The sequence below is a fragment of the Bubalus kerabau genome, chromosome 1, assembly GCF_029407905.1.
Source record: "Bubalus kerabau isolate K-KA32 ecotype Philippines breed swamp buffalo chromosome 1, PCC_UOA_SB_1v2, whole genome shotgun sequence".
Classification (NCBI taxonomy): Eukaryota; Metazoa; Chordata; class Mammalia; order Artiodactyla; family Bovidae; genus Bubalus; species Bubalus kerabau.
The window spans coordinates 66,476,622-66,504,223 of NC_073624.1; the positions used below are offsets into that span (position 1 = coordinate 66,476,622).

The 27,602-nt window shown below is 38.1% G+C and overlaps 1 protein-coding gene across 4 annotated transcripts in view; it reads right to left on the reverse strand.

The window, feature by feature from the left end:
* R3HDM2 (R3H domain containing 2) overlaps positions 1–27,602 on the reverse strand; it is a 163,029-nt gene that overhangs the window by 103,659 nt on the left and 31,768 nt on the right. Inside the window, exons 2-3 of one of the 4 annotated variants that reach the window (XM_055578397.1) lie at positions 26,589–26,709; positions 9,676–9,738 (exon numbers count right to left, since the gene is read on the reverse strand). The gene's annotated coding sequence lies outside the window, so the exon portion shown is untranslated. Of the gene's footprint in view, positions 1–9,675; positions 9,744–26,588; positions 26,710–27,602 lie in introns of all 4 variants that reach the window. The other 3 variants (XM_055578408.1, XM_055578409.1, XM_055578411.1) reach the window with 3 other exon arrangements.

Below are 27,602 nucleotides of genomic sequence, written 5' to 3' on the forward strand. Positions count from 1 at the left end.
TGGACCTCTATTCCAGAAAAATAAACTTATACAAAAACATGCATATGAATATTTACATGCATATGAATGTATAGCCTTATTCATAATAGCCTGAAACTGAAGCCAACACAAAAATCTTTCAACACATGAATGTTTAAACAGACTTGGGATAGCCATACCACGGAACACTACTTAGCAACAGGAACTATTATACACACAACTTTTTTGGATCTCAAGGAAATTATGCTGTGTAAGGGGAAAAAAAGGTCAATCTTACAGGGTTACATGGCGTATGATTCCTTTTAAATAACATTCTGAGGACTTCCCTAGTGACGCAGTGGGTAAGAATCTGCCTGCAAACGCAGGGGACACAGGAATCTTCTGCTTGGGGAAGATTCCACATGCCTCAAGAGTAACTAAGCCCCTGCACCACAACTACTGAGCCTGCACTCTAGAGGCCGAGAGCCACAGCAACTGAAGCCCATGCACCTAGAGCCTGTGCTCTGCAGCAAGAGAAGCCACTGCAGTGAGAAGCCCACACACCACAATGAAGAGTAGCCCCTGCTCACCACAACTCGAGAAAGCCCATGAGCAGCAACGAAGACGCAGCAAAGCCAAAAATAAATAATTAAAAAGCGGCAAATGCAAAAAACAAGTTTTGAGATGACAATATTATAGACATGGAGAACAGATTATTGGTTGTCAGGGTTACAGGTTTATGAGTGGGGTGGAGGGAGGTAGGGGTGGTTTTAAAAGGGCAACAGGGACTTCCCAGGTGGTCCAGGGGCTACACCACATTCCCAATGCAGAGGGCACGAGGAACTGGCTGGGGAACTAAGACCCCACATGCTGCACAGTGCGGCCAAAAAAAAAAAAGGGTAGGGGCAACAGGAAAAATTCTTGTGGGAATAAAACTGTTCTGTACTTCGACAAATTTACATGTGATGAAATTCCATAAGAACTACATGCACACAAACATACACATGAGAATAGATCTAAAATGTTGATCAGGTATGAATAAACTCTGCAGACTATACCAATATCAATTTGCTAGCTTGATATGGTCCTATAATTATGCAAACTGATACCACTAGGAGAAAATGCGTGAAAAACACATGGAACATGTGCAACTTCTTATAAGTTACATTTACTTCCTAATGAAAAGATAAATGACTAAGAAACAATGTAGACTATAGAATTAGTAAAGAAAGACATTTAGAAAATTATTATAACTATATATGCAAATATATTCTCCAAGCCAGGCTTCAACAGTACGTGAATCATGAACCTCCACATGGTCAAGCTGGATTTAGAAAAGGCAGAGGAACCAGAGATCAAATTGCCAACATCCATTGGATCACTGAAAAAGCAAGAGAATTCCAGAAAAACATCTACTTCTGCTTTATTGACTATGCCAAAGCCTTTGACTGTGTGGATCACAACAAACTGTGGAAAATTCTTCAAGAGATGGGAATACCAGACCACCTGACCTGCCTTCTGAGAAATCTGTATGCAGGTCACAAAGCAACAGTTAGAACTGGACATGGAACAATAGACTGGTTCGAAATCAAGAAAGGAATACGTGAAGGCTGTGTATTGTCACCCTGCTTATTTAACTTATATGCAGAGTACATCATGAGAAATGCTGGACTGGATGAAGCACAAGTTGGAATCAAGACTGCTGGGAGAAATATCAATAACTTCAGATATGCAGATGACATCACCCTTATGGCAGAAAGCGAAGAAAAACTAAAAGCCTCTTGATGAAAGTGAAAGAGGAGAATGAAAAAGTTGGCTTAAAATTCAACATTCAGAAAACTAAGATCATAGCATCCAGTCCCATCACTTCACCATAAATAGATGGCAAAAAAGTGGAAACAGTGACAGTTTATTTTTGGGGGCTCCAAAATCACTGCAGATGGTGACCGCAGCCATGAAATTAAAAGATGCCTGCTCCTTGGAAGAAAAGCTATGACCAACCTAGACAGCATATTAAAAAGTAGAGATATTACTTTACCAACAAAGGTCTGTCTAGTCAAAGCTATGGTTTTTCCAGTAGTAGTGTATGGATGCGAGAGTTGGACTATAAAGAAAGCTGAGCGCCAAAGAACTGATGCTTTTGAACTGTGGTGTTCATGAAGACTCTTGAGAGTCCCTTGGACTGCAAGGAGATCAAACCAGTCAACCCTAAAGGAAATCAGTCCTGAATATTCATTGGAAGAACTGATGCTGAAGCTGAAACTCCAATACTTTGGCCACCCGATGCAAAGAACTGACTTACTGGAAAAGACCCTGATGCTGGGAAAGATTGAAGGCAGGAGGAGAGGGGGACGACAGAGAATGAGATGGTTGGATGGTATCACCAATGTGATGGACATGAGTTTGAATAGGCTCCAGGAGTTGATGATGGATAGGGAAGCCTGGCATGCTGCAGTCCATGGGATTGCAAAGATTTGGACACAACTGAGAGCCATGAAATTAAAAGACGCTTACTCCTTGGAAGCAAAGTTATGACCAACCTAGATAGCATATTCAAAAGCAGAGACATTACTTTGCCAACAAAGGTCCGTCTAGTCAAGGCTATGGTTTTTCCTGTGGTCATGTATGGATGTGAGAGTTGGACTGTGAAGAAGGCTGAGCACCGAAGAATTGATGCTTTTGAACTGTGGTGTTGGAGAAAACTCTTGAGAGTCCCTTGGACTACAAGGAGATCCAACCAGTCCATTCTGAAGGAGATCAGCCCTGGGATTTCTTTGGAAGGACTGATGCTAAAGCTGAAACTCCAGTACTTTGGCCACCTCATGCAAAGAGTTGACTCATTGGAAAAGACTCTGATGCTGGGAGGGATTGGGGGCAAGAGGAGAAGGGGACGACAGAGGATGAGATGGCTGGATGGCATCAATGACTCGATGAACATGAATTTGAGTGAAATCTGGGAGTTGGTGATGGACAGGGAGGCCTGGCGTGCTGCGATTCATGGGGTCGCAAAGCGTCGGACACGACTGAGTGACTGAACTGAACTGAACTGAACTCAGTGACTGCACTGATATATGCAAAAATCTAAAGAAAAAACTAAGCATGTTAGAAGAAGTAAAAAAAAAATCTCTGATATATTAGAGATAAAACTACACTATGTAAGACTAACAGCAGATTAAAAATTTTAACAGAATAAATTAGGAGAAAAAACTTTTAAATAAGATCAAATAGGAAAGAGGGAGGGAAAAATTTTTTTTTTAATTAAGAAAACTATGACTGAAAAACTAAAGAAAAACTATGAGAACAATGTCTCACCAAAAATAGAATACTGAATGAAAGACAGAAATTATAAAAAGGAACCAAAAATGAAAATTTTGGAGTCAAAAATTACAATAATGGAAATTAAAAACATCAGTAGAGAGTTCAACAGGAGATGTGAGCAAGAAGAAATAATCAACAAACTTTAAGTTGGGTCAATTAGGCTAGATATTGAGAAACAGAAAAAAAATAAAGAAAAAGTAACAAAGTCTCAGCACAAAACGTAACAATTCATTTGGGAGTCCCATGACAGGAAAGAAAGGGAAAGAAATGATATTTAATGAAATAGTACCCAAATTTTTCTCAAATGTGATTTAAAACACTAAATCTGCATATCCAAGAAGTTCATCAGAAACCATGGAGGTCAGAAAGCAATGGGAAGATTTATTCAAAGTCCTAAAAGAAAAAGAGTATCAAGCAAGAATTCCATATCCAGCAAAACCACTCTTCGAAATCAGAGAAGAAATTAAGACATTCCTAGATAAAAATGAAAGAACTCATCACCAGCAAATCTAGTCTATAAGAAATACCATAGAGAGTCATTCAGCCTGAGATAAAAGGATACTAGGCAGTATCTCAAATCCAAACAAAAAACTTAAAAGTACTGGTAAAAGTAACTACATAGGTAAATATAAAACATAGTATAAATGCTTTGTATGTAACTCTTTGTCTAATTTCAAAGAAAACCAAATAAAGCTATAATTATAAAACTGTGTTGATGGGCATGCAATATAAAAGGATATAATTTGCACGTAATACCACAAAAGAGAAGGGAGGGAACAGAGCTGAACAGGCACAAAGTTTTGCACACAATTGTAATTGAGTTGGTATTAATTAAGATGTCACTGTTATAAATTAAGATGTCAACTGTAATCCTCAGAGCAATCCTAAGGAAATAGCTCAATTTCATTAAAAAAAAAAAAAAAATCTGCAAAACCTCATACATAACATCCTACTTACAGATGGAATGCATTTATCCTAAGCTCAGTAACAAGACAAAGACATCCACTTTTGCACTGAAGGTTCTAGCTAGGACAATAAGACATTAAGAAGAAAGAAACGGGGGACTTCCCTTGTGGTCCAGGGATTAAGACTTGACCTTCCAATGCCAGGGATGCAGGTTCAATCCCTGGTTGGGGAGCTAAGATCCCTCAAAGCCGAAAAACCAAAACATAAGGAAAAAAAAAAGAAGAAGAAGAAAGAAACGGCACCCAGATTGGAAAAGGAGTAAAAACTATCTCGCAGATAACATGATCTTGTATCTGGACAATCCTAAGGAATCCACTAAAAACTAGTAAACAAGTTTAGCAAGGTTCCAAGATACAAGGTCAATATAAAAAAATTGATTGCATTTTATACACAAGCAATGAACAACCCAAAAGTGAAGTTAAGGGAAAAAATTATTTACAGTAGTAAGAAAAATAAGACAAGCCAGGATAAGCCCAGCAGCCCCCTCCTTCCCTAAGCCAGGGTCCTTATTGCTCTGTGATGTCCAGGGTGGCCTGAGGCCTGTGCCAGGCAGAACCAGGACCCTTCATTTCCAGGCTGGGAGACAGCCAAGGATGCTTGAGCTGAATCACATGGTGACAGTTCTTCAGGCATTTCTACCACAATATTAGAATTGGACACATTGGCCAAATAAAGTTGAAATTAAAAAAAAAAAATGGTGGCTCAGCGGTAAAGGATCCACCTGCCAATGCAAGAGACACAAATTTGACCCCTGTTCCAGGAAGATGCCATATGCTATGGAGCAACTAAGGCCGTGCATCACAACTATTGAGGCTGTGCTCTAGAGCCCAGGAACTGAAAACTACTGAAGCCCACTTGCCCTAGAGAGCCCACGCTCCACAAAGGAAGCCACGGCAATGAGAAACCCAAGCATAGCAGCTAGAGAAAAGCCCGTGCAGCAACAAAGGCCCAGCAGAGCCAAAAATAAAAAAATTTTTAAAACAATACTTAGATATAAACTTAACTCTGAATATTCACTAGAAGGACTGATGCTAAAGCTGAAGCTCCAATACTTTGGCCACTTGATGCAAAGAGCCAACTCATTGGAAAAGACCCTAATGCTGGGAAAGATAGAAGGCAAAAGAAGGGGACAGCAGAAGATTAAATGGTCAGATAGCATCACTGACTCACTGGACATGAATCTGGGCAAATTCTGGAGCTAGTGAAGGACAGGGGATCCTGGCATGCTGCAGTCCATGGGGTTGCAAAGAGTCGGACATGACTGAAGCGACTTACCCTGATGATATATATGTTTTGGAGAAGGAAATGGCAACCCACTCCGGTGTTCTTGCCTGGAGAATCCTGTGGACAGAGGAGTCTAGTGGGCTGCTGTCCATGGGGTTGCACAGAGTTGAACACAACTGAAGCACTGTGCATGCATGTATGTATGTTTTACATACCAAGGAATGTATGTTACTGTCAAGATGGTAACACTCCCAAAACTGATCTATAGATTCAAAGCATCCCTATCAAAATCCTAGCTGGCTTTTTTATTCATAAACTGACAAATTGATCCTAAAATTCATATGGAAATGCAAGGAACCTAGAACAAACAACATACTCTTAAAAAAAAAATAAAATTGGAGGACTCACATTTCCCAAGTTCAACTAACTGCACAAAGCTATAGTAATCAAAACAGTATTGTAGTGGAAAAGCACTGAAAGTCCAGAAATAAATCCTTACATATACAGTCAACTGACTTTTGACAAGGGTACCAAGACAATCAATCCAACAGGCCAAAGGAGGGCACGGCAACCCACTCCAGTATTCTTGCCTGGAGAATCCCCACAGAGGAGCCTGGTGGGCTATAGTCCATAGGGTCACAAAGAGTTGAACACAACTGAGTGAGAGTCTTTTCAACAAGCAGTAATGAGACAAGTAGATATCTATACATAAAAGTTAGAACCATACTTCACACCATACACAAAAATTAACTCAAAATGGATCACAGACCTAAGTGTAAGAGCTAAAAATAGATTAAGATCCACTTAATCAAAAAAAATAGATTAAGTGGATTTAATCAAATTTAAAACTTGTCTGTGACAATATCATCAAGGGACTTCCCTGGTGGTGGTGGTGAAGAATGCAGGAGACGTGGATTAGATCCCTGATTGGGGAACTGAGATCCCACATGACACAGAGCAACTAAGCCCACGTGTCACAACTACTGAGCCCGCATATACAGAGCCCACATGCCACAACTAGAGAGTCTGCGTGCTGCAACAAAAGCTCTTGCATGATGCAATGAATGTCCCATGTGCTGCAACTAAGACTCAATGCAGCCAAATAAATAAATATTTTAAACAAAACAATACCATAAAGAAAATGAAACAAAACCCATGGAAAAACTATTTGCAAATCATGCATCCGATAAGGAATTTGTACTCAGAACTCTTACAACTCAATAATATAAAGACAAGTTATCCAATTTTTTAAAAGACAAAGAATTTAAATATACATTTTTCCAAAAAAGATATACAAATGGCGAATTTGTAAGTGAAAAGATGCTCAACATCATTAGTAATCAGGAAAATGCAAATCAAAACCATTATGAGATTCTATTTCACTATTTCTGGCTACTAGGATGGCCTGCGGAGAAGGCAATGGCACCCCACTCCAGTACTCTTGCCTGGAAAATCCCATGGATGGAGGAGCCTGGTGGGCTGCAGTCCATGGGGTCGCTAGGAGTTGGACACGACTGAGCAACTTCACTTTCACTTTTCACTTTCATGCATTGGAGAAGGAAATGGCAACCCACTCCAGTGTTCTTGCCTGGAGAAGCCCAGGGACGGGGGAGCCTGCTGCGCTGCCGTCTCTGGGGTCGCACAGAGTTGGACACGACTGAAGCAACGCAGCAGCAAGCAGCAGCAGCAGGATGGCCAGACTCAAAAAGACAGATAAGAAGAAGTTTGATAAGGACAAACTGGTACTCTCATAAACCGCTGGTGGGAATGTAAAATAGTGCAACTACTTTGAAAGCAATCTGAGAGTCCATTAACAAGTTCAACATAGAGTTACTATGGTGCACATGTACTCAGTTGTCTCTGACTCTTTGCAACCCCATAGACTGTAGCTCGCCAGACTCATCTGTCCATGGGATTTTCCAGGCAAGAATACTGGAGTGAGTTGCCATTATGATCCAGCAAATAGACTTTGAGGTATATAGCCAAGATAAATGAAAACATATTTCCACACAAAAGCTTGTATATAATAGTTTGTAGCATTATTCATATTTCCACCCCAAAAGTGGAAAACAACATAAAAGTCCCCTAAATGATGAATGGATAAACAAAATAGGATATATTCACCACACAACAGAATATTACTCAGTCATAAAAAAAGAACAAAGTATTGGGAGTTCCCTTGTGGTCTAGTGGTCAGAATTTCAGGCTTTCACTGCTGTGGCTCAGGTTCAATCCCTGGTCAGGGAACTAAAATTCCAAAAGCCATGTGGCACAGCCTAAACATGAAACAAAGTACTGATACATTCTACAAATTGGATGAATCCAACCCAGGGATCAAACCCAGGTCTCCCACATTGCAGGTGGATTCTTTACCAACTGAGCTATCAGGGAAACCTGAACCATAAAAATATTATGCTAAATGAAAGAAGCCAGCCACAGAAGTTCACATACTATCTGATTTCTTTTATATTATAATGTCCAGACTAGGTAAATCCATAACAACAGAAAGCAGATTAGAAGTTACCAAAGGATGGGGGGAAGAGAGAATGGGAAAAGATTAGTCAATGAGCCTGAGGTGGTTCATGGAATAATCAAAGTTCTGAACCTAGAAAGCGCTAGTGATTGCAGAACACTGTAAATATACTAAATACCCATTAATTGTACACTTTAAAATTGTTAATTGTATGCTATGTGAACTCACCTCAAAAAAAAAAAAAGAAATTAACTTGGAGGGAAAAATAAAGTCTAAGTCCATACAAAGATTTGTATACAAATATTCACAGCATAGCGTTATTTGTAACTGCTGAAAACTGGAATAAATCCAAATGTCTGTCAGTAAGTAAATGAATGAACAAATTGTGCTACAGCTATACAAAAGATCACTACTCAGAAATAAAAAGTAATGAACTATTGATACATAAAACAACATATATCAATCTAAAATAATTAACTTTAAAAAAACCCCAAACCAAAAATAATTAAATATGAAAGTGTACACTTATGATTCCATTTATATAAAATTCTAGGCATTGCAAACTATTCTATAGTGACAGAAAATTGATCAGTGGTTGTCCAAAGACCACAGAGGTTGGGAGAAGAATTACAAATGGGGATAAGAAAACTCGAGGGGTGATAAATATATTCATTATGCATTGATTGTGGTGACAGTTTCATGACAAGCACATGTCAAAACTTAACAAATTGTGTATTTTCATCTGTAGTTTACCGTATGCTAATTTTTAAAAACCTCAATTAAGCTCTTTTTTGAAAACTATGAGAGGACAGTGTATTCCTGCTGGCCACTCAACAATTGATAAGGCATTAATAAAGCGGTTTTACTTTCCCTTGCTGAGTGTACAGGCAACTCTTGGCAAAATTAAACAGAGAGAACCACTCAAAGTAGCATATACATTTGAATTTTTGTAAACATAAAAACACTTCCATTAACCTATATTATAATTTCAGACATGTTCCATCTTTAATTTTGACAGATCTTCAGTTGGTACTGCTAGAAACTCGTCAGTTCTGGCAAGTACACAATTAATGTAATCTGTAAATAAGCATTTAGATACACCAAAAAAAGCTCCTACAAGAAAACCAAATAAGGTTCCTTAAACTTGAAAACATCTGTGAATAGTACCCCAAGTGTGATAAAATCAATAAAAAAAGATTAGAATCTGTATTATCTCCTCTTAAGAATTTCCCAATTATAGATTTTTACCTTTTGTAGACATTTACTCAAAAAATATAAACTTTTTACCTACTTAAAAAAAAAAGTTTAAAAGCTTTAAGGTTAAAAATCCTAAACTGAATTTTTCTTTACCAAAAGATATTTTCACTGTTTTAAAGACAAACAGAAAGTATGATGTATTGAGCAATGGGGAAAAGTTATGGAGATGAGGGTGAACTACAGTCCATCAAAACCATTTTATATTCATATTTATGTCAGATAATGAATAACAACATCATCTAATCCAAGCTACTACATGTCTCACTTTAACTATTGCAGTAGCCTTTTTGCATTTTTTAAATAAAAATTAAAATTCAGATGAATTAAATCTTGATATACTGTGAGTCTCAATTTCTTCACCCATTATATGGGTACAATAACACTCCCAGGTTGTGTGAGGATTAAATGAGATCATGGGTAAGCACTTACTTTGTTGCCTGGCACATAAAAAGTGTTTCATAAATGTTAACTATTATTACCTGAATAAATGTTCAGCCTCCATGAGTTCAGTGCTGGAATGGTGTCACATATAAGTAACAAGTCTAACCTCAAAAAAAAAAAAAAAAGATAAGTTAAAAGCAATATTTCAATCTTAATATACTGAGACTCTCAAAGAAAATAAAGAGATCTATTTAAAAATCCATAGCAGCTTCTTAATATTTTCTTTCTCAATTCTTTTTGCTCACAATATTTCTTATAACCCTCACTTTGCCCTGAACCCTCGGTATCTACCCCTATTTTAATTCACAATAAAACACTAGTCATTTGGTTCCTCCCCTGCTGCTGATCCCTTCTACTTATAAGCAGTTCTCAGTTCACTTTCTAATAAAGTCCACTTTCATCCAGTCTTACTCCTTGAACTTCTTCAGCTGTTTTTTTACCCATTATCCTTCTACAGAAGACAAATCTAGAAACTGACCTAGCAGAATAGCTTCTGTCTTGGTAGATGCGAAGCAAAAGTAGAGTGGCCAGAGAAAAAATTTTCTTCTCTGAGTAGAAATAATATCACAAACACAGAATTTAGTATCTCCTCACTCCAACTGCAATATTTATTATTATTGTTATTATAGGACTCTGAGGGCTGGTTGCTGCTGAATCCATTTTAGGAACCCAGGGTGCTGAGTGCCACCACCAGAACCCTTAATATGCTCAAGCCAGCCTGTCTCCAAAGCCTAAGCCCTAAAAAACAAAAACAAACAAAAAAACCTAAGCGCTACTAAGTTCTATACAGTGAGGAGTATCTCCAATTCATCCTTTTGTTTTATAACTCTATTTTATGAATATCACATCGCTAAGTCCACCTTCCCAGTATCTTACACAGATTTCCATGAAAAAGCTCTTCGAGTTTCTGTACAGTCCCTTCCTCTCAGACTTTTGGCATTCGATGTGTGGTGGTTTGGTTAGGATTGGGAGGCGTGACCGGAGGATACTGCCCTTCCCCTTTCCATCGCCAATCTTGGTCCTGAAACACTACCTGCACAGTGAATTTTTTCCCCACGAAATGTCTTGTTCTTCCTCATGCAAAGAAATTACTGGTTGCCTTTCCCTAAAGGCCCTCAAGACACGCCCAGATGTGTCTTATTCTTCAGTGAGCAAAGGAGATTCAAGTTGAAGCCTTGCCACACCAAAAAGTCACTTTCCAACTGAGTCAGAGAATCAAGAGCAACATAATTCAAAGCCCACACTAGTACTTATTGCTATGATGGTTTTCTTGCCCAAACTGTAATCTATCAAAATGAAAAATGAAATACTTTCTGAAAGAAGCTGAATTCCTTTTTGCTATCCATCCTCTTCAACCTCCATATAATTGCAATTTTTTAATAAAATGCAATAGAATCTGCCTGGAATACAGGAGACCAGGGTTTGATCCCTGGGTCTAGAAGATCCCTTGGAGAAGGGAATGATTACCCACTCCAGTATTCTTACCTGGAGAATTCTATGGACAAAGGAGCCTGGTGGGCTACAGTCCATGGGCTCACCAAGACCAGGACACAACTGAGCGACTAACACTACATTAAGAGCCTCTCAAATGATCTTTCTACTTCTGCACTGGGCACTCTGCTATCTGTTCTTCCCAGAGAATCAAGAGTGATCTTTTTTTTTTTTTTTAATTGAAGTATAGTTGATCTACAATGTGTTATGAGTGATCTTTTTAACATGTATATCAGATCACTTAGCTTCTTTGTTCAACCAGTTTCCTTCCATTAATGGCTTTCCATCATCCAAAGCAAGGTCTACAGAGCCTTGTAAAACCTGGCCCTGCCTATTCTTGAACATACCAAACCACATACTCCCTATAAGTCCTTTGTATTTGTTGTTCCTCCTGCCCAGAACAGTAACCTTCCGTCAGGAAATGCTAGTTCTAACCCCACTTCAAATGTCACTATGAAGAGATCTGACCACACAATTTAAAGTATCCTCTTGCTCTCAAATCACATCACCATATCAATTTTCTTCATAGCACTATACTAATTATCTTATTTCTTTATTTTCTTCTTTATCAAAGTTCTCAAACAAGAAAATGTAAACTCTGTGAGGGCAGAAATCTCATGTGTCTTTTTCACATCTGCACCTCCAATGCCAAATAGTGTCTGACACACAATAAACACTGTACCAGTTTTCTAACAGTCTGATTCACTTACAAAGCCAGGTACTATCTCTGAGGTGTTCGGTTTTTTTAAAACTTATTTCTACAGCCAAAAAACCAGCCAGGCTTCAAAACCCCTATGTTCTCTTCATTCTAACAATCCGTCCTGTATTCTCAAAAAGCTCTCTTCCTTTCTGGAAGAGAGAAGGTACCTCTGAAAGTAAAATTTGCACTCAAAAAATAGATGCAATCTTATCTGGCAACACAGTCCTCTAGGTCTGTGGGGTTCAGATCCAAAATTCTCAGGCAGCAGCAAGTACCAAAAATCTGGCCATTAGTATTGCACTGAGGAAAAGCAGAACAACCAGGTTAACCTGAACCAAGTTGCAAATCCTTTAAGAGTATCATAGTTGATAAGAGTTCTGTGAAGCACTCCTCACAGGAATAGGGAGATTTAGTTTAGTCATCAGACTAGTGGCACATTCTAGAAAGCCTAAATAATGACCCTGTCACCAGAATAACAGATACTTTGTCCCAGCCTTCCAATCAGCTGCATTTAGCAACCAACATCCATCTTTCACAGTAAAATGCCACCTCTGAGTTCCTATTTCTATCAAATTATCACTAGTTTGGGCAACAGACAAATCAGAAACTACAGTTAACAAATCTACTTGTCTGGGACCCAAGACAATTAATTAAACTTACTCAGAGAAACAGTCACCTGTTGCCTCTAGTCACCTAGAGACAAGTTTAAAAGATGCAAACAACTGTAACACTTGGGCACATGAAAATGGCTATAATCGGAAGAACAGCCACACGTCACTTCCAATGGTGCATCTATACTGAAAGTGACCTTCCCCCTCCAAAATAAATAATGTTTAAAGTCAGTTGAATCTTGAACAAATACTCAGACTTTTCTTTAAAATAAGGGCTATGACAGCTACCTTAACGAGAGGCCCAATAAACTCAGGGCAAGGGGCTCATTGTGCTGACATTGTCACGTCATTTAGGACTTGAGCTGATTTATCCTGATGGGCTGACAGGTCACTGACATCTGCACCTTACCCAAAATTCTTACTGATTTCACATGTGAAAAACACTGTCCACTCAAGACAACTGCAATCCAGACACCTTGTCCTGATAGGGAACCTTTCCTTTCCTGACTTCAATGAGCACCATGGAAAAAAGTTGCCATTTCAGACCCACTTCAGGAACTCTGGATGACTAACAAGTAACTTCTGAATGACTGAAGGGCTGGGAACAGAGACCATAAAAGGCCTAGAATGTTAAACTTTAGCAATTACAAATAAAAGGATTTTTTTTTAAGATCAAAATCACCTGAAGAAAAAACTACTCTCTCCTGTATTAAGAGATATTTGGTACTACTAAGGTAATTTGAAAAGAAGTTACAAAGTCAAGACCTAAAAATATCTGGTCCTTCACCACACCAAGAAATCACAGAAGAAATCCTTTAACCAAGTAAGCTTTGTTCTAACATGAATTTCAAGAAAAAGACAAGGCAAGGCAAGGTAATTTTTAAAAATCCACCAACTATCCACTTAACTTGAAGGAAGGAAGGGAGGTGAGAAAAGGAGGGAGAAAGAGCAAGAAGACAAAAGAAGAGGAACAAGGAAAAGGAATGCCCAGTGTTACAGGTTAAACATGGCCATAGATTATTTGCAGCAATTCCCATCAGGAAGTGGAGCTCAGGGACTTCTCTGGTGGTCCAGTGGCTAAGACTCTGCACTCCCAATGCAGGGAATCTGGATTCAATCCTGGTCAGGGAACTAGATTCCACATGCCAAAACTAAAGGGCTGGTATGCTGCAACAGAGTGAAGATCCTGTGTGCAATAACTATGACCCTGCACCTAAATATATATATATACACACACAAGTAACAAATGCTGAATAGGGTGTAGAGAAAAGGGAACCCTCCTACACTGTTGGTAGGAATGAAAATTGGTACAGTCACTACAGAAAAGAGTATGGAAGTTCCTCAGAAAACTAAAAGTAGAATTACCAAATGATCCAGCAATCCTACTCCTGGCTATACACCTGGAAAAAACTGTAATCCAAAGAGACACATGCACCCTTTTGTTCAAAGTAGCACTATTTACAAAAGCCAAGACAAAGATACAACCTAAATGTCCATCGACACATGAATGGATAAAGAAGATGTGGTATATATACATACATATACACACACACACACAATGAAATACTATTCAGCCATAAAAAAGAATGAAATAATACCATTTGAGGCAACATGGACCTAGAAATGATCACACTACGTGAAGTAAGTTGGAAAGACAAATACCATATGATATCACTTGTATGAGGAATCTAAAATATGGCACAATGGGGACTTCCCTCATAGTCCTTGATTAAGATTCTGCATCTCCAAAAAAAAAAAGATTCTGCACCTCCAATGCAGGAGGTATGGGTTTGACCCCTAATCAGGGAAGATCCCACATGCAGCACAGCGTAGCCAAAAATTAAAACAACAACAACAAAAAGACACAATGAATTTATCTACAAAACAGAAATAGACTCACAGAGAACAGACTTATGGTTGTCAACATCAGGGGGTGGGGGAGGGATAGATTGGGAGTTTGGGATTAGTAGATACAAACTATTATATACAGGATGATGGAAATTATACTCAGCATCTAGTAATAAATCATAATGGAAAAGAATATGAATAAGTGTATATATATATGTGTGTGTTTCTGTATAATGAATCACTTTGCTGTACAGCAGAAATTAATGCAACATTGTAAATCAACTATACCTCAATAAAATAAATTTTTTTAAAAATTAGTGTTTTCATTAAAAAGTATATTATAAAAAAAAATTGGCAGAAGAAGTAAATAGGTAATTTTCCAAAGAGGAAATAGAAATGGTCAACAGGCACAGGAGAAGATGCTCAACATCACTGGAAATGGAAATCAAAACCACAATGAGATACCACTTCACAGGATGGCTATAAGAAAAAAGAACATTAATGACAAATGTCGGCAAGGATGAGGAGGAAAGGGAATCCTTGTACATCGTTGGCAGGAATGTAAACTGGAGCAGCCACTATGGAAAACAGTATGGAGGCTCCTCAAAAAGCTAAAAATAGAACTACCATGCTACTGCTGCTGCTAAGTTGCTTCAGTCGTGTCCGGCTCTGTGCATCCCCATAGACGGCAGCCCACCAGGCTCCCCCGTCCCTAGGATTCTCCAGGCTAGAACAACTGGAGTCGGTTACCATTTCCTTCTCCAAAGCATGAAAGTGAAAAGTGAAAGTGATGTCGCTCAGTCGTGTCTGACTCTTAGCGACCCCATGGACTGTGGCCCACCAGGGTCCTCCGTCCATGGGATTTTCCAGGCAAGAGTACTGGAGTGGGGTGCCATTACCATATGACCCAGCAATTCTACTGTGTGTGTATATACACACATACATGTAGGCACGTGTGCACACATACACACAGGAATATTACTCAGCCATAAAAAAGAACAAAATTTTGCCATTTGCAGCAACATGGGTGGACTTGAAGGGCATTATGCTAAATGAAATAAGACAAAGAGAGAAAGGCAAATACTATGTGATGTTACTTATATGTCGAATCTAAAAAATACAACAAACTAATGAACATAAAAAAGCAGACTTACAGACACAGAGAACAAACCAGTGGTAACTAGGGGGAGGGGTGGGGGGTGGGCATGAGCAGGCAACATAGGGGTGGGAGAGTGGGAGGCAGACTCAGTTCAGTCCCTCAGTCGTGTCTGACTCTGCGAACCCGTGAACCACAGCACGCCAGGCCTCCCTGTCCATCACCAACTCCCGGAGTTCACCCAAACCCATGTCCATTAAGTCGGTGATGCCATCCAGCCATCTCATCCTCTGTCGTCCCCTTCTCCTCTTGTCCTCACTCTTTCCCAGCATCAGGGTCTTTTCAAATGAGTCAGCTCTTCGCATCATGTGGCCAAAGTACTGGAGTTTCAGCTTCAACATCAGTCCTTCCAATGAACACCCAGGACTGATCTCCTTTAGAATGGACTGGTTGGATCTCCTTGCAGTCCAAGGGATTCCCAAGAGTCTTCTCCAACACTACAGTTCAAAAGCATCAATTCTTTGGCGCTCAGCTTTCTTTATAGTCCAACTCTCGCATCCATACATGACCACTGGAAAAACAATAGCTTTGACTAGATGGACCTTTGTTGGCAATGTCTCTGCTTTTTAATACGCTGTCTAGGTTGGTCATAACTTTCCTTCCAAGGAGTAAGAGTCTTTTAATTTCATGGCTGCAGTCACCATCTGCAGTGATTTTGGAGCCCAAAAAAATAAAGTCTGACACTGTTTCCACTGTTTCCCCATCTATTTGCCATGAAGTGATGGGACTGGATGCCATGATCTTAGTTTTCTGAATGTTGAGCTTTAAGCCAACTTTTTCACTCTCCTCTTTCACCTTCATCAAGAGGCTCTTTAGTTTTTCTTCACTTTCTGGCGTAAGGGTGGTGTCATCTGCATTATCTGAGGTTATTGATATTTCTCCTGGCAATCTTGATTCCAGCTTGTGCTTCATCCAGCCCAGCGTTTCTCATGACAGCCTTGACGTACTCCTTTTCCTATTTGGAACCAGTTTGTTGTTCCACGTCCAGTTCTAACTGTTGCTTCCTGACCTGCATACAGGTTTCTCAAGAGGCAGGTCAGGTGGTTGGTATTCCCAACTCTTTCAGAATTTTCCACAGTTTATTGTGATCCACACAGTCAAAGGCTTTGGCATAGTCAATAAAGCCAGAAATGATCCAGCGGATGTTTGTGATTTGATCTCTGGTTCCTCTGCCTTTTCTAAAACCAGACTGAACATCTGGAAGTTCACCGTTCACATATTGCTGAAGCCTGGCTTAGAGAATTTTAAGCATTACTTTACTAGCGTGTGAGATGAGTGCAATTGTGCGGTAGTTTGAGCATTCTTTGGCATTGCCTTTGGTATTGGAATGAAAACTGACCTTTCCCAGTCCTGTGGCCACTGCTGAGTTTTCCAAATTTGCTGGCATATTGAGTGCAGCACTTTCACAGCATCATCTTTCAGGATTTGAAATAGCTCAACTGGTATTCCATCACCTCCACTAGCTTTGTTCGTAGTGATGCTTCCTAAGACCCACTTGACTTCACATTCCAGGATGTCTAGCTCTAGGTGAGTGATCACATCATCATGATTATCTGGGTCATGAAGATCTTTTTTGTACAGTTCTGTGTATTCTTGCCATCTCTTCTTAATATCTTCTGCTTCTGTTAGGTCCCTACCATTTCTGTCCTTTATTGTGCCCATCTTTGCATGAAATGTTCCCTTGGTATCTCTAATTTTCTTGAAGAGATCTCTAGTCTTTCCCATTCTATTGTCTTCCTCTATTTCTTTGCATTGATCGCTGAGGAAGGCTTTCTTATCTCTTCTTGCTATTCTTTGGAACTCTGCATTCAGATGTTTATATCTTTCCTTTTCTCCTTTGCTTTTCACTTCTCTTCTTTTCACAGCTATTTGTAAGGCCTTCTTAGACAGCCATTTTGCTTTTTTGCATTTCTTTGGTTATAAAATAGGCTATAAGGATGTATTGTACAATGCAGGGAATATAGCCAATATTTTAGTAACTGCAAGTGAAGTGCGATCTTTAATTAAAAATTATATATAAAAAATTAAAAAGTGTGTCATACATTAATATGTAATGAATTGACTATTTTTAATGAATTAATAAATATTTAAATGTTTCCTGAGTTTTAATCTCTAAATAGTAAATATTGGCAAATATAACCCACATAAATAAAAGTTCTTTGGAGTCCGTAATAATTTTTTAAAGAGTTAAAAAGTCAGACTAAGATTTGAGAACTGCTAATCTAGAATTTCCCCTGCCCCACTTGTCCTTCAAGGCTCTGCTCTTGCAGAAAGCCTTCCCTGATAGCTTAATCAGCTATAGTTGCTTATGAGAGCAAAGACTACATTGGTTCAGAGGCACTCAGTTAACTGTGTTGAATGAACTAGGCTAAGCTGAATGCACACCAAATATACATGTGTGGAAACATTTCAAAGTGGTTATTTTATATGTATCCACCATGACTAAATCCTATCTCTCAAATCTCGAATCAACTACTGGTAGAAATGTAAACTTCATATATATTTAGAAGTCAATTTTACAATGTTTATAAAAACTGCAAAGTATATATACCTTTAGAAAATTATCTTAATAATTATTACAAATATGCAAAATAACATATGTACAAAGTTATTCATGCAGCACTGTTTATAACTGAGAAAAAAGTCAAAATGCTTTTTTTTTTTGAAGAGTTACAAGTCACTATGAAAAGAGTAGGGAAAATGCTTGCAAAAATATATGTAACTTACTTAAATAAGAAATACACATAACTACTCCTGACTTGCCCCTGTGCTCAACTCTTCCCCTGAAAGTATTTTAAATTGTAGAGATTTGCCTTAAAAACCTTACTGATAACATAGGACAATAATAACCATAAATATTATAAATGATAGAAACTTCATACACAGCCCATAATACTGTACAGATGCAAACAAGAATAAGGAAATTTTTGATGTTATGTTGTAAGTCTGAATTACAACAACACATACAACTTGATGTATGTGTAAGAAAAGTGCAAGACAATCATTTTTCAAAAAAGGAATAAAAGAACATAGAAACATTTTCATGTATGTGTATATTTCATGCTTGTAAGTGCACAGGACACACGAAAACTGGTAACCCTAGCTGCCCCTGGAAAGAGGAACTAACTGGTTTATATCGTAGGAAAAAGAAGAAAATTTCACTCTACTTTTTTCTATCAGTAGAACCTTATACCATGTAACTGTGACACCAATTCAAAGAGCAAATCTAAAAATACGTAATTTTTCACATTAGGAATAACTTCTTATCTTTCTTTTTCCAGCCTCAGAAAATGTTAATCCCTAATGTCTTTTTAAAATTTTTTATTTTTTTCAAGTGTAGTTGATGTACAATGTCATGTTCATTTCTACTGTATAGCAAAGTGGTTCAGTTATACACATACTATAAATTTTTTCATATTCTTTTCCCTTATGGTTTATCACAGGATATTGAATATAGTTCCCTGTGCTCTGCAGTAGGACCTTGTTGTTTATCTCACACACACACACACACACACACGCATTAGGCTGGTGCAAAAGTAATTGCAGCTTTGCACTGTTGAAATTTGTCATGATACTGGAATACATTCTTAAATAAATATGGTTATGTTATACATCATTTTAATGTGTATTTCTTGTTTTATGGTTTTTTTTGCTAATTACATTACTTGTTGTTTGTTTTATATACACTTTAGACTATGGAAATGATGTTAGACAAAAAGAAAATTCAAGTGATTTTCTTATTCAAGTTCAAAAATGGGTTGTAAAAAGCAGAGGAGACAACCACAACATCAAAAATGCATCTGGCTCAGGAACTGCTAATGAACATACAGTGCAGTGGTGCCTCAAGAAGTTTTGCAAAGGAGACGAGAGCCTTGAAGATGAGGAGCATAGTGGTCAGTCATCGGAAGGTAACGACAGCTGAGCACCATCATCAAAGCTGATCCTCTTAAAATTACATGAGAAGTTGCTAAAGAACTCATCATCGACCATATGGAATTTGAAGCAAACTAGAAAGGTAAAAAGCTTAATAAGTGGGTACCTCATGAACTGATCAAAAATCAAAAAAATTGTCCTTTTGAATTGTCATCTTCTCTTACTCTAGGCAACAACAATGAACCATTTCTTGATTGGATCATGACGTGCAATGAAAAGTGGATTTTATATGACAATCATCAACAACCAGCTCAGTGAATGGACCAAGAAGCTCCAAAGCATTCCCAAAGCCAAACCTGAACCAAAAAAAAGGTCATGGTCGCTGTTTGGTGGTCTGCTGCCAATCTAATTCACTACAGCTTTCTGAATCCCAGCGAAATTGTTACATCTGATAAGTATGCTCAGCAAATCAGTGAGATGCACTGAAAACTACAACGCCTGCAGCTGGTATCAGTCAACAGAAAGGACCCAGTTCTTCTCCAGGACAACCAACACTTCAGAAGTTGAATAAATTGGCTACGAAGTTTTGCCTCATCTGCCACGTTCACCTGACCAACCACCACTTCTTCAAGCATCTTAACAGCTTTCTGCAGGGGAAATGCTTCCACAACCAGCAGGAGGCAGAAAATGCTTTCCAAGAGTTCGTCGAATCCTGAAGCACAGATATTCACACTACAGGAATAAACAAACATTTTTCACTGGCAAAAATGTGTTGATTGAAAAATAAAATAAAATAAAAAAGTGTATTGGTTGTAATGGTTCCTATCTTGATTAGTAAAGATGTACCTGCGTGTGTGCTAAGTTGCTTCAGTCGTGTCTGACTCTTTGAGCCTAGTTATACGTATTTAAAATTCATGGTCCAGCACGGCAATTACATTTGCACCAACCTAAAAATGAATGAAAGTGAAAGAGGAGAGTGAAAAAGTTGGCTTAAAGCTCAACATTCAGAAAACTAAGATCATGGCATCTGGTCCCATCACTTCATGGCAAATAGATGAGGTAACAGTGGAAACAGTGTCAGACTTTATTTTTGGGGGCTCCAAAATCACTGCAGATGGTGACTGCAGCCATGAAATTAAAAGACGCTTACTCCTTGGAAGGAAAGTTATGACCAACCTAGATAGCATATTCTGGAGAAGGAAATGGCAACCCACTCCAGTGTTCTTGCTTGGTGAATCCCAGGGACAGGGAAGCCTGGTGGGCTACCGTCTATGGGGTTGCACAGAGTCGGACACGACTGAAGCGACTTAGCAGCAGCAGCAGCAGATAGCATATTGAAAAGCAGAGACATTACTTTGCCAACAAAGGTCCGTCTAGTCAAGGCTATGGTTTATCCTGTGGTCACGTATGGATGTGAGAGTTGGACTGTGAAGAAGGCTGAGCGCCAAAGAATTGATGCTTTTGAACTGTGGTGTTGGAGAATACTCTTGCGAGTAGCTTGGACTGCAAGAAGATCCAACCAGTCCATTCTAAAGGACATCAGTCCTGGGTGTTCTTTGGAAGGAATGATGTTAAAGCAGAAACTCCAGTACTTTGGCCACCTCATGCAAAGAGTTGACTCATTGGAAAAGACCCTGATGCTGGGAGGGATTGGGGGCAGGAGGAGAAGGGGACGACAGAGGATGAGATGGCTGGATGGCATCACTGACTCGATGGACGTTGAGTTTGAGTGAACTCTGGGAGTTGGTGATGGACAGGGAGGCCTGGAGTGCTGCAATTCATGGGGTCGCAAAGAGTCGAACACAATTGAGTGACTGAACTGAACTGAATAGTTTGCATCTGCTAATTTCAAACTCCCAATCTATCCTTCTCCCTGGCTCTTGGCAACCAGTCTGTTCTCTCTGTCAACAAGTCTGTTTCTGTTTTGTAAACAGGTTCGTTTGTGCCATATTTTAGATTCTGCATATAAGAGATATAATAAGGTATTTCTCTTTCTGACTTACTTCAATTAGTATGATAATCTCTAGTTGCATCCATGTTGCTGTAAATGGCGTTATTTTGTTCTTTTTATGGTTGAATAGTATTCCACTGTATATATGTACCACATCTTCCTTATCCATTCATCTGTTGATGGACATTTAGGTTGTATTCATTGTTTTGGCTATTGTGAATAGTGCTGCTATGAAAATGTAAGTGGTATCATATGGTATTTGTCTTTCTCTTTCTGGCTTACTTCACACTGGAAAGGATGCAGAGAAAAGGGAACCCTTGGTACACTATTAGTGGAAATATAATTTGGAAGAGTCACTATGGAAAACAGTATGACGTTTCCTCAAAAAAACTAAAAGTAGAAATATCAGAGGATCCAGCAATTCCATTCCAGGGCATATATCTGAAGAAAATGAAAATACTAATTCAAAAAGATACATGCACCCCAATATCCATGAAGCACTGTTTACAATGGCCAAGATAAGGAAGCAACCAAGATGCTCGTGGCTTCTCTCAAAGCTGAGATGGTAAAGAATCTGCCTCTAATGCAGGAGACCCAGGTTCGATCCCTGGGTTGGGAAGAGCCCCTGGAGAAGGAAATGGCAACCCATCCAGTATTCTTGCCTGGAGAATCCCCATGGACAGAGAACCCTGGTGGGTTACAGTCCACGGGGTTGCAGAGTCGGACATGAATTAGCGACTAAACCACCACTACAAGATGCTCATCAACCTATGAATGGATAAAGAAGATGTGAGACTGAGATACACACACACACACACACACACACAATACACAAAACATATTCCTCAGCCATAAAAAGGAATGAAATCCAGCTACCTGCAGCAATATGGATGGACCCAGAAAATTTTATGCTTAGTCAAATAGGTCAAACAGAGAAAGATAAATACTGTGTATCACTTATACGCAGAATCTAAAAAATAATACAATAGGGGGCAAGGGAGGGTTGGATTGGGAATTTGGGACTAGCAAATGCAAATTATTATATATAGAATGGATAAACAACGAGGTCCTACTGTATAGCACAAGTCACTACATTCAGTATCTTATAAAAAACCATAATGAAAAAGAGTATGAAAAAGAATATATATACATATATAACTGAATTCATTTGTTGCACACCAGAAACTAACAACAACATAGTAAATCAACCACACTTTGATTAAAAGTAAATAAGTAAAAATTTTAAAGGAAAAATAAAGAAAAATTAGAATAATACAAATGAAAATACAAACAAAAAAGAAACAGACTCACAGATATAAAACAACAAGCTGCTAAGTCGCTTCAGTCGTGTCCGACTCTGTGCAACCCCATGGACGGCAGCCCACCAGGCTCCCCCGTCCCTGGGATTCTCCAGGCAAGAACACTGGAGTGGGTTGCCATTTCCTTCTCCAATAAAACAACAACAAACTAGTGGTTACCAAAGGTGAGAGGAAAGGGGTGTGGAGCAAATTAGGGGTATGGAATTAAGAGATACAAACTACTACATATAAAATAGATAACCAACAAGGATATATTATATAGCACAGGGAATTAGAGCCACTATCTTATAATAACTTTTAACTGAGTATAATCTGTAAAAATACTGGCTCACTATGCTGTACACCTGAAACTAATAATATAGATCAACTATACTTCAATTTAAAAAAAAGAAAAAAATATCCACTATGAAGGCTTTAAATTAATTGTGTTAAGTAGTTAACTAACGGTTCTGGGGTAGGGTCAGGGTCTTCACCTTTTACATTTTTTGAATTATTTAAATTTCTTATGATAATTACATTATTACTTTCACAATTTGAAAAATACAAATCTATAAGATTAAAGATACTGAACGTAAAAATCTATAGTCCTGTCTTTGAATTGGAAATACTGATACAAACTTGTAATACACTTTCTTTCAAAAAGACAAAAAACCTTATTTCCTAGCCTTCTTCACTAAAAACAGCAAGAAATAATGAACAATCCACTAAGCAATAGTGCCTCTTGCACCCAGACTGTGGCTTCTAAACACCATTTTCCAAAAAAGGGGCAATGGCTGTTACATGCCCATGAATGTAAATGGAAAAGAGGATCTCTGAATATCAGGTCAGACCAGAAAACAAAGAAACTAGGAGGATCACATGAAAAGAACACTGGAGGGAATTCCCTGGTGGTCCAGTGATTGTGACTCCACTCTCACTGCCAAGGTCCCAGATTCAGTCTACTAAGATCACACAAACTGTGCAGTGTAGCCAAAACGGAAAGGTGTTTTTTTTTTTTTTAAAAAAAAAAAGGACACTGAAGCCAACTTAAAGAGGTTTCCATTTGCCATTATGAGTTAATCAATGAGACATCAATAATAAAAAAGAAATAAGACTGAAACATATCAATATATTTAAAATGATGAGTTCATAATAACAATTCAAAAAACTTATCAGTCACTAGCAGCAGCAGTGAACAAACTATTTTGAAAATAAAGATTCATTAATTAAAATGAAGATTCAAAGCAACTATCTCACCTTTGCTGTATAAAATACACCTGAAAGTAACCAAGGAAATAATGAGGGAAGTATCCCTTTATAAAAGTATTCCAGGACTTCCCTAGTAGTCCAGTGGTTAAGAATCAGCCTGCCAATGCAGAGGACATGGGTTTGATCCCTGGTCCAGGAAGATTTCACATGCCGCAGAGCAACTAAGCCCATGCATCACACCTGTTGAAGCCTGCGCACCCTAGAGCCCGTGCTCTGCAACAAGAAGCCACCACAATGAGAAGCCTGCACGCCACGTCTAAAGAGTAGCTCCCACTCACTTCAACTGGAGAAAGCCCACGCACAGCAATGAAGACCCAGAGTAGCCAAAAATAAAACAAATAAATACTAAAAAATAAAACTGCTAAAAAAAATTCCAGCTAAAATAAATTTTAAAATAATACAAATTGAATATCATTTATAACCACTAATGAAATTCAATAAAGGATGTAGACAAGGTTCATCAATGGCTGCTGACATCATGAAAATTAGACTCATAGACATCATACACTTCCTCCTAATGGAAGTACACTATAAAGTATTCTAGCCAAAAACACTGAATCTGATCAAATCCACTTTGTGGGAAATTAGTGGACAGATAACCAAGTTTCTTCAACAAATACACTAGAGGAAAAAAAAAGGAGAGGGGAAATTTTTCAGATTAAGTGATTTTTAAACATATATTGACCAACTACAAGATACAGATTTTATTTGACTAAACATACAAGCTGTTTAGAAAATATGATACAGTCAGGGAAATATGAACACCAGATATTTAATATTCAGGAATTACTGTTAATTATTTTAGAAGTATAAATGGTATTGATATTATGTCTTTAAAGTCATTATTTAGGGGTATATACTGAAATATTCACGGTGAAATCATACACCAGATTCTCTTCAAGACAGTCAGGAAAGGGGCTAGGATTATAGATTAAGTAAGAGTAGCCACAAGCTAACAACTGCATATGGAAGTTCATTTAACTATTCCACTGCTTTCAAATGTTTGAAATTTTTCATAGTAAAGTTATTTAAATAAGCAACTCTCAGAAAAATATAAATATTTGAAATATAGCCACTGAAATGAAATAAATTTTATATACTAATCTTTTATTGAAGCCCAGTTCAATTCCTACCTCTATCCATTCTTCCTACATTGATTTCTATCTTTTTTCTTTTATATTTGTTGGACGGAGGAGCCTGGTAGGCTGCAGTCCATGGGGTCGCTAGGAGTCGGACACAATTGAGCGACTTCACTTTCACTTTTCACTTTCATGCATTGGAGAAGGAAATGGCAACCCACTCCAGTGTTCTTGCCTGGAGAATCCCAGGGACAGAGGAGCCTGGTGGGCTGCGGTCTATGGGATGACACAGAGTCAGACACGACTGAAGCGACTTAGCAGCAGCAGCAGCAGCATACTGCACAGTTAGATACAACCAAATTCTACAACATTCCATCTATACTACAGAATCTAACCCACTATATCTACTGTTGTTTTGTTCATAAATTATCAAGTTTATCTCCACAGCTAGCCAGTAAGGTCTTTTAATGCACATAAAATTTTTTTTGATCCCACAGCCTTAAAATGGTCCTAAGACTTTTCTAATGGTCCCAAATACCTTATCTGATACTCAAGGTGTCTCTGAAAATCCCTGGGACCTAGGGAAAAATGCAACAGTCTTTCCTGTCACCCCAAAGACTACTAAGATTTTACTCTAGTAAAGCACATAATATTGTCTTTTTCAAATTTAATTGAAGTTCCCTTTATAACATCAAAATGATGAGTCTCCAGAAAGCTAGGGCAAGTTAATAAGCACAAGCTTTCCTCCCAGAATTCAAATGGGAACTTGAGTATTTATACTCTTTCACAAAAACAAAATTACACATTACTAGGTTTAAATAGAAAGTTTATTATCTAAGTGGTTGACTAAACACACTGAAATTCTTTAATAAAAATTTCAGCTATAATATAAAGAAAGTTTGCCCAAAGAAATAGTCACAAAGCCCAGGAAAAAAGAACTCACCATCTAACTGGAGTCCAAGAGCACTGGAAAACAAGTCTATTAGTGTACTTACAAGTGTCAAGAGTTGATTTATAGCCCCTTTATCCTTTTTAGAAATGTTTTAAAATAACTGACTTTTCCATCTAACCGTAAGAGAAATCCGTGTTATTTATGAAGAGATAAGAAAAAAAGAAAAGAAAAACCATCCTACTACCTCCTCATGGCATTTGTCTTACTCAACAGTAAGTCTTTTGAGAGCAGGAAAAAAAAAGGGCACATGGGCTTACAATGAGAATAAGATGCAGATCTGTCTTTCAATTTTTTTACATTTCACCACTTGTATAAATCCAGGGCCAGAAAATAAAAAAACCTACATTCCACTCTGGGAATTTTCTTGGTTTACAATAATTTAGGGGCATTTTTCTAATGTCCTCAAAATTTCTTACCATAGTAGCACCAAAGCCTTACATTTCCAATTGCCAAGTCAGGTAGTAAACACATCATATACACTCTATATAAAATCTGTCCCTATTTTAACTTACATTTAAAATAGTTACTCAAACTACCATTCCTTTTATTTGCTATTTTTTATATCTATTCAACTCCATCAAGAGATTTTTATTTCACGTACAGTTAAATATACACTGAATAAGTTTCTCCTCAAAATATCCTAGACTAGTCTCAATCCACACATATGCAAAACAATTCTAGTGTCATAAAACTCACCCACCAGTACCCAACCATAATGCTCACCTGATCTCTAACTCAGATGTATTGCCTCATCCATCCTGGTGAAGTATAAAGAACTGCACTTATCAAGCATAATCTGAAGAGACATTGGAGAAAGGAGAGTGGATAGCCTCCAGCAATTCACCTAGGAGGAGGAAAAAAATTATCCCTTTCACCACCCAGAATCTAAACTCCAACAAATTTTCAGCAACAGTCAAATAAAATTCTCAGAACAGTTTTGACTTTTCACTGGCCCAGGTGAGAGTGCAAAAATTAATTTGAAGCTATTTTTTTTCTACCTTATTTCGAAGAGCCAAATATCATCTGTCTTCTATTAAAATCCCCTGAGATTTCAATTCTGCAGAAGCTCTACAGGGTTCTAAATTTAGCCAAGTAACAGAAATAGTTGGAAGGCATGCAATTCATTTTAATATCTGCACATTTATGTTGCCAGGCAGCTAATTTTTAAAATACTCTTAGAGTAGACATCCACATATAAAAGAACAAATACATAAGCCATGTAATTAAAATATTTATTATCTATAACTTCTGGAAGTGACCAACATCACTCCTCCAAAAACATATTCCATGTTCCTTCCACAGGGATAGAGTTTTAAATATTTCAACAAAACATGGGACTTCCCTGGCAGTCCAGTGGTTAAGACTCCATGCTGTCAATGCAGGGGACACCAATTCAGTCCCTGGTCAGGGAACTAAAATCCCATGTCGTGGCCAAAAAAAAAAATTTAACGTTAACAGCAATTTCCTTACACCTTATTTATTTGTTTCCACTTCAAAGGAATATATAGATAGGTTTAAGGAGTTTCACCTTCAACGCAAAACCTTTTTGTACGCTTTGCTGTAAGGCACAATTAGCGTAACATTGTTAATCAACTATACTTCAATTTTTAAAAATCAAGGAAAAAAAGTTTTGTAGAAAGGACTGACATGTCTCATTTCACAGAGAGTCCCATAGCAGGATGTTCTCAAGTTGTTGGGCCATTAGTCATTAGGGTGTACAAGATCTCAATTCTAAGG